The sequence below is a fragment of the Meleagris gallopavo genome, chromosome 10 (assembly GCF_000146605.3).
Source record: "Meleagris gallopavo isolate NT-WF06-2002-E0010 breed Aviagen turkey brand Nicholas breeding stock chromosome 10, Turkey_5.1, whole genome shotgun sequence".
NCBI classification, from domain to species: domain Eukaryota; kingdom Metazoa; phylum Chordata; class Aves; order Galliformes; family Phasianidae; genus Meleagris; species Meleagris gallopavo.
In genome coordinates, this window is record NC_015020.2 from 1,478,587 (window position 1) to 1,487,191 (window position 8,605).

The following is an 8,605-nucleotide window of genomic DNA, read 5'->3' on the forward strand; positions in this document are numbered from 1 at the left end:
AAAAAAAAAGATGAGAAAAGGGGGGAGCTGGGTTTGCATGTTTTGAACACAGGGTACTGTTCTTTGACCTGTGTTTTATGATTCACCTACACTGGTGCAAATATTTCACAGTAATAAAAGGGAGCAAATGACAGTTCAAAGGGGGCAGAAATAAATCTGTATTGGAAATTAAGGGAGTACTGAGAGATATAGCTGATATATAGCCAAGCATGGATATATATAACAAAACCTCTGACAGAATGCTTGCTTTGGATATGTACACTGGTGTTGCAACAGCTGACAGTGTAAAAGCTTTGGTAGTGATGGTGCAATTATTTTTTTTATAACAACATGGGGGAATGTAATTTTGTCAATGCCAAATTGCTGCTTTTATAAAGCAAAATAACCCCTGTCAGGCAGTTAAAGTTATTTTTGTTCAAAGAAATACCACTCAGAGACAATACTCTCACATACAGGCACACACAGGCACCAATACACATAGGCATGTGATTGCCACCTTAATGAAATGGCCTTGTGTGTCCTTATAAAGGAGGGGCATCCAGCAGCAGCCTAAAAAAATGAGGGCAGTATCTATTTGATGGTGGATCTTACAAAATGTTCATTCATGTTTGATTTGGTAGCTGTTTGATGAAGTGCTGTATCAGGACTGGAATTTTTGGGGAAGGCAAGGGGAGGATTAGGAGACAGTATGAAAGCAGTTGTTTCTCACACCCGGAATTTTTTCACTGCCATTTCCTGCCTGCAGATCTTTTCTAGACAAATATATTATTGCCTACAGGTTAATACGTACCTTGTATATATTATAAATCTTTCCTATTCAAAACAAATTAGGGTGATGCTTTGTCTCTCAGGCAGGTTAAGTTAGTTAAGATCAGTACCATTCCAAAGGCAGTACTAAAACGAGTCTGTAAATCAAACTTTTCCATGCTTTCTAATCTGTTTGACTTCCTTGTCTTTTCACAGACACTGCAGAAGGAACACTGAGCAGCTATGAAGAAAATGAGCAGTATTGAGCCCCAAGTGTAGGCTGACATGGGATGAAAGCTGTCCAGAGGCTTCAGTGACAGCCAAAAGGATGCTGACATTTGAGCAGGGTACCAGGCTGTTTGGTAGCAGCTCCTTCCTGCAGCTGCATCCTCTGCCTGGGGAAGTAGCACTCCTCTAACTACCGTCAAGCAAGCATCTTCTGTTTGATCATATTCATAAAAGCAGCAGAGCCGTGACTTGAATGAACTATGCATATCTGTGTTGTTCACCCTGTGGATCCTTCTCGTGATAATGAGTAAGAACAACTCGACTCATTATTACCTCTGTTCTTCTGAGGTAACAATTTCACTACACAGGCAAAGCCTCTCAGCAGCTGATGGTCTGCTAAGAGAATTTGTTAGGAATTTGCATTTCTCTTTGAAGAAGCAGTACTTAAATATTTGCTTTTAATTATTTATTTAGATTGATCCAGCCTGATTCATTTACTTATGTTGAATAAATTCAAATGATAACCTTGCAACCAATTTTCTTAAGTGCTGGGTCACCTGCATTTCATATAGTTTATTATCAGAGATAGGTGGCAACGTATTTCAGCCACTGTCTCAATGGAGACAGCTTAGGAGACTGACAGACAATAACAGCTGCTTTCAGCTATCATGCTAGCGTGGGCTATGATGCAAATAATTGTTACTGCTATTATCTTTGAAGCCAGATGTTTGTTGTCCCTGTGAGAGAAAACAGGCTACTAATACTACATCTTAAAAAAAAAAAAAACCTTTTACTTTCTTTCTTTCCCCCCTTTGTTGCTAAGTTATAACTGAACACAGAATGATGTAGCTAAGAACTGAGTTGAAATATAGAGGGAAAAATGTTTTTACAAATAACAGAAAGGACTAACTATATAATTAATTTATTATTAACTATTTATTAATGGTTTTCTGTTGTCAGCTTGTGCTAAAATGAACATATAAAAGGAAACAAATCGCAAATTATTCCAACAATGTTCTGTCAGGTGAACCTGATGTGAAAACTCTTTAAAAAATCACCTGGCATGTTTATAAAAGAAAAATATATCCCAGTGGAGGCAGGTAGGCAGCTTATTGCTGTTTTACTACACTGATAAATATAGGACAAGCTCATAAAAATACATGTGCTTTCATGGAGCAGGACTTCAGAATTTGTGTTTCCTTCGAATATCATACTAGAACTGAGACATAAGGATGGTGCATTTTTCATAGCAATAAGAAAATGAAAAGAAACAAACAAACAAACCAACAAAAACAGCAAAAAAATTCCCTTACTTTTTCTAAGTGCCCATAAACTTTAATTTTGACTTTTGGAAATGTTATCTGCTAGTCCACACTCACCAAGCTAGATTCTATGGGAATCGTGAGACTGGTAGGTCATCTTCCACCATCTGCCTGGAAGGGCCAACAGTAGCCACAGCTGGACTGCATGCACCCATGCCTTCTTGGTGCGCTTCCCTCACTCCATCACTGCTTGGCTCTGGATACACCCAGCCAATGCCTGAGACGTGAATAAGGCAATTCATGCACCTGGTGGGGAACAATCCCAGGCACTGGGACATGCTGGGGTACCCAAATAGGAAACAGCTTTGCAGAAAAGGGTCTAGGAGTCCTGACTGGCACCAGGTTGAACATGTGCCAGTAGTGTGCCCTTGCCACTGAAAAGGTTATTGGTATTTTTGGCTATGTTAGGCAAAGTGTTGACAGGAGGTCAAGGTAAGATCTCTCTGCTCTATTCAGCACTGGTAAAGCCACATCTGGAGGACTGTGTCCAGTTCTGGGCATCCCAGTACAAGACAGACATTGGAATACTATGAAGATATGAAGATACCAACAAAGTGCCACTAAAATGCTCAAAGGACTGGAGCACGTCTATGAGGAGAGACTGAAAGAGCTGAGACTGTTCAGTCTGGAGAAAAAGAAGGTTCAAGGAGGAATCTTGTCATTGTATAGAAATGCCTGAAGAGATGGTGAGAGATTGGATCCAGGCTCTCATCTGTGTTGCCCAGTGCCCAGTGGACAAGAGGTAATGAACATAAACCACCTAAATACCAAGAAGCACTTCTGTGCTGTGAGAGTGGCAAAACAATGGAGTAGACTTTGCAGAGAGACCGTTGAGCTGTGGAGTCACCTTCCTTGTAGATCTTCTAAAGCCACCTAGACATGGTCCTGAGCAATCTGCTCTGGTTGTCCCAGCATGAACAGAAATTCAATCAAATGAAATCCGGAGCTCCTTTCCAATCTTAGTCTTCTATGAGTCAATGATACTGTGAATTGGTTGCTACCCCTCAATGAAGATTTAAATTTAGCAACATGGCACTGGAAGAGACAGTCTTGGGATCTGCTGTCCTAGAAAAATTTATTATCAGACAATCCCCTTCCTAAATTAATCAGATTATCATAGAATTAGTTACAGTACTTCTGCATGCTCTTACTCTTTTATTTATTTGATTGTGAATTTATTTATTCATTTATTGCATTAATGAAAATAGCAAAATAAATCCTAAGATTCTCTTGAAAATAAATTTTTATACCTCAGCCATAAAAGACTTTTCTTAGCTGTTTTTATATCTACCTCAGAATGGCTGTAATACTCTCTATTGTCTTCATCCTAACCAATAATTTCAGAATGTGACTTTATATAAAGTATTTTGCTGAAATCAATATAATTCACTACATATTCTGCATGCAAAAGTGAAATAAATCAGGGAGACCTAATATCCAATAGTTAATCAAAAGCATTTTACCTTTTTTATTCAAGGCTTGATTTTGGCAATTCTTGTACTAAAAAAGATTTAGTACAGATGCTCTCTTTGATTATCAAAATTTTCTTTCTTCTCCATTGCTGCAATAATTTATCGATTACTCTGAATATTTTTCTGTTGGAGTTATCCATTTTGTTTATTTCCCATCTTCATTTACATCTGATACCATTTTCTTTCATGCAATTTGTGCCGTCTCTGCTGTGGTGATAGCAAACCAAGATCTAATTCTCCATCAGATTGAAAAGTTAGTTTAGTTTGCAGTAGTTAACACATTCTCATAGTTATCATCAAATGCTTGAACACATCACCTCACAGTGAAGGCTGACCAGAAACATTCAAATTATATTTTTAGAAGGCTCAGCTTTTGTCCACTGAGACCACTGTTAAGACATTAGTTATTCTCTGACTTGTCACTTAGACATACATGAATTTGAGTACACATGCTTATATTTCCCTCTTCTTGTTCCAGTGACTGTTTTTTTGTGTGTGTTTTTTTTTTTTGTTAGTCATAGAATCATAATATCATAAATCATCTTCAAGTAGCCTCCCTCTCTCCTTCACAAATTGGGGTGGCAAGTGGTCATCACTGTCAAGTCACAGCACATCTTGGAAATGAACCCAAGGCATTTATAATCCAAACGTAATGGCTAGAAAATGGAAAAACAAACAAACAAACAAAAAAAGGAATGACTGAAGGAAAGCTATTATATACAATATGTATAATAGAAACAACAACAAATAAAAGATTTGAAGAAACAAAAAAGCTTTTTTTGTGGGAGCAATAGGATGATAGAATGGCTTGGGTTGGAAGGGACCTTTAAAGAACATCTAGTTTAGAATCTATGAGTCTTCTCATATAATCTATGATTCTTTGATTCTATTTCCAAACCTCTTATCATGTCATAGGCAACTTTCAGTAGATCAGGCTGCCCAAAGCCTCGTTTGACCTGACCTTGAAGATCTCCAGTAATGGGGCGTGCAAAATCGCTCTGGGCAGCCTGTTCCCATGCCTCACCACCTACAGTATTGGATGACTACTATAAGGTGCCTCTACAGCCTTCACTTCTTCAGGCTGAATAACCCCAACTCTCTAAGCCTTCCTTTATGGGAGATATATTTCATTATATCTGTGGCCTTTGTCCATGTGCTTGTACTGGGAGCCCCAAAGCTGAATGGAGCACTGCAAGTGGGATTGCACAAGAGTAGAAGAGTCAAACCTGTCCCAACCTGCGAGCTGTAGTTCTTTTGGTGCAGCCAAATGACTGATTGGCTTTCTGGTCTGAAAACACTCATTGCCAGCTCATGATGAGTTTTTCATCCATTACTACCCCACAGTTCCACATGGCTGCTCTCAATGCATTCAGCTGCCAACCTGTACTGATGTCTGAGGTTGCCACAACCCAGTGCAGCACCTTATACTTGGCCTTGTTGAACCTTATTCACTTAATGTGAGACCACTTCTTAAGTCTTAAGACATCCCTTCCTTTTGTTACATCAACTGCTTCTCTCAGCTTGTTGTCATCCAAAACTTACTCAGTCCCACTGTCTCTGTCATTCTCAAAGATATTGAACAGTGCTGGTCCCAGTAAAGACCCTTGGGGGACAGTAGTTAAAATTCAGACACCCTTCCTATGTCCCATCACCTTAATTTTTCTGAACTAACATTCCTGATCTTACCTGTTTTGCAAAATGAACCCTCCACATTGATAAATCAATTGCAACCTATAGGGAGAAACTATTTGAAGTCCTGTGTGTTTACATTATTGCCCAAGACAGAATAGCTGAAGACTCTGCCATCCTGACTCTGAAAATCCCTAAACTATTTCTAAATAAAAAAAAACCGACCAGGTTAGCTGCCCTTTGAAAGTGCTGATGCTGTCATTAAGTCTCTGGCATCTGGCATGTAGTTGGAGGATGGTTCCTAATATTGCAGCTAAGCCAGGAAGGGATCTTCAGATGAGAAGCTCTCTGACTGTTCTTAGTGAGGAGAGTGAGTGACAACAGCAGATAAAGTGAGATATGTTATTACTCTAACTAAGACATGAATAGACTTCAGTTTTGCTGAATGTTTTTTGGTATATCTCCAAATAATTCCCAGAGCAAAAAGGGAAATGATTATCTCAGTGACTATGGATGGAAGGCAGATTCACCTGCCTTCTTGATTTTTAAAAACCATCCTATGCTTTGCTTCTGACTTCACCAGTAGTTGCAACATAGGAAAATTATAAAAACTAGTTGAAATGTTAATCTTAACAAAGTCAAATCACTAATTTCCTGTATTTTGCTATCAGGATTATGCTCAGATCCCGGACCTGAATGCTTCTGAGGGCAGACCAAATCAAAACTGTGCTAGAACTTAACCATATTTATTTATTTTAGTCATTGCATATGCAGGAAATAATTAAAAAGATGGAGACTGCATACAGCTGCCACCATTGAAATTTACCTAGTATTCAGGCTTAGCAAAGACTTATTTAAAGGTTTTCTACTTCTACAGCAGTGCCTCACTGTACAGAACTTGCTCTCCTTTGGATTACAGAGTAGATACCACTGCCACTTAATTGGTTATCTTGTAGATTTATAAATAATTAGGAATCTGCATTAATCTAGTTCTGTAAAAAAAGCTGTGATTTTCTATGCTCATGTAAACAATTGTATTTCCACCTATCTATGTATGTTTGTTTGTTTGTTTGTTTTTAATTAGTATTATTATTACTTGCCTGTTGGCATTATTTCAAAACCTCTAGTGGAGGAGAAGCTCATAAATTCCTCATATCTGGATTTTACCAATCTAAAACAAGAGTTTTAGCAATTTGCAACTGATACAGAAACAAAGGAGATGCACCTAGATGAAAAAGAAGCAATTTGCCCTTGGTTAAAATGAAGGTAACTCAGAAGAGGTGGAATTTGCCTCTAGGGCTATTTATCCATTCAACTGCAGTGGTTTTCCTAAATCTTTCCTAAATCTTTTGCAGTGCCTCTAGACAGCACTTGCACATGTTACATAAAAGGGAGGTATGCAAATATCTTGGAAATGTAAATCCAGGAGGTGAGATGGAGTGGTTGCCTCATAGAGCCCTTCTACACGTATTTCAAAATGATGACTCTGACAGCTGAATAAGCGCAGGAGAACAAATATTTTTTTCTTTTTTTCTTCTGTTGAGTGGAATGCTACTATGCATGAACTCATTACCACTGGTCCTTATACCATTAACAAAATGTGTTCTGCTGCTTGATTGATTTTCTCATAGATATTTACTAACCATAACAACTGTTCTTCTATGAAAGTATATCAAATGACTCCTTTTTTTTTGTCAATTTAAACCTTTTTTTCACTCTACTCTGACTTTACAGGAAAACTGGAAAACGTTTTAAGTTAAAGTGATGTTAATAGAGCCCCATTTGGTACTCACATCATATATTAACATATCAAACACAGTTTAACATTCAAAATATCTCCTGTCTGGCAGCCAGGAAATTATGCCATAATGTTAATGTACACGCTCTTATTAAATTTTGCCACTATAATAGATAAACTGTTATAATGCAGAAGGAACAGTAATATATCACAGACACTACAACACAGAGTAGTGCAGCAAAGATAAAATTTCAAATATTTATGCTTATACTGCTACTGTATGAACAGTGCTATTTTAAATGTCTTTGCTAAATAACTTTATTTGTTATGCACATAAATCAAGGATCATAGAAACACAGAATCATAGGATGGCCTGGGTTGAAAAGGAGCACAATGCTCATCCAGTTCCAACCCCCCTCGCTGTGTGCAGGTCACCAACCAGCAGCCCAGGCTGCCCAGAGCCACATCCAGCCTGGCCTTGAATGCCTGCAGAGATGGGGCATCCACAGCCTCCTTGGGCAACCTGTGAACAGTGCCTCACCACCCTCTGGGTGAAAAACTTCCTCCTAATATCCAACCTAAACGTCCCCTGTCTCAGTTTAAAACCATTCCCCCTTGTCCTATCACCATCAACCCATGTAAAAAGCCTTTCCCCCTCCTCCTTATACGCTCCTTTCAACTATTGGAATGCCACAATGAAGTCTGTACAGAGCCTTCTCTTCTCCAAGCTAAGGACTCAGTGAACAGTTACAGGCTGCGAGAGTAGACAACATGGAAGAGGAAGAATAAAGGATAAATACCACCTACAGAATTAGTGTAAAAGAGAGTAAGATCGTGTGAAATCTGCGGGCAATCCCAGAGATGCTTTGCCATTTACAGAATTCCTGGATTCCCTCAGTTTTATTAAAAGTAGATACAGACATTAGAGAATAGTATTTGCACTGATGTTGCCATTTGCATGGCATAACTCTCTGGAGCCATATCATCTGGGAGTTGGAAAGACGTACGTTCCATCAGCCTCCCCAGCACAAGGATCACGTACACACTGTCATACATAAAACACATTCTCAGAGTTATATAGCATTCTGAGCAAGGAGAATCCTACTGTTAGGAAGCAGGCAGAGAAAAAATAAGTAATTTGAGCATATGAACAAAACTGTCATAAGGCCTTAGAAGGTTCTAACCTTAGAAGGTTAGCTGCTGGAGAGGAGCGCTGCAGAGAGGGACCTGGGCGTCCTGGTGGATGACAGGTTGGCCATGAGCCAGCAGTGTGCCCTCGTGGCCAAAAAAGGCCAACGGCATTCTGGGGTGCATTAAGAAGAGCGTGTCCAGCAGGTGGAGGAGGTGATCCTCCCCCTCTACTCTGCCCTGGTAAGGCCTCATCTGGAGTATTGTGTCCAGTTCTGGGCTCCCCAGTACAAAAAAGACAAGGATCTCTTGGAAAGAGTCCAGCAGAGGGCCACAAAGAT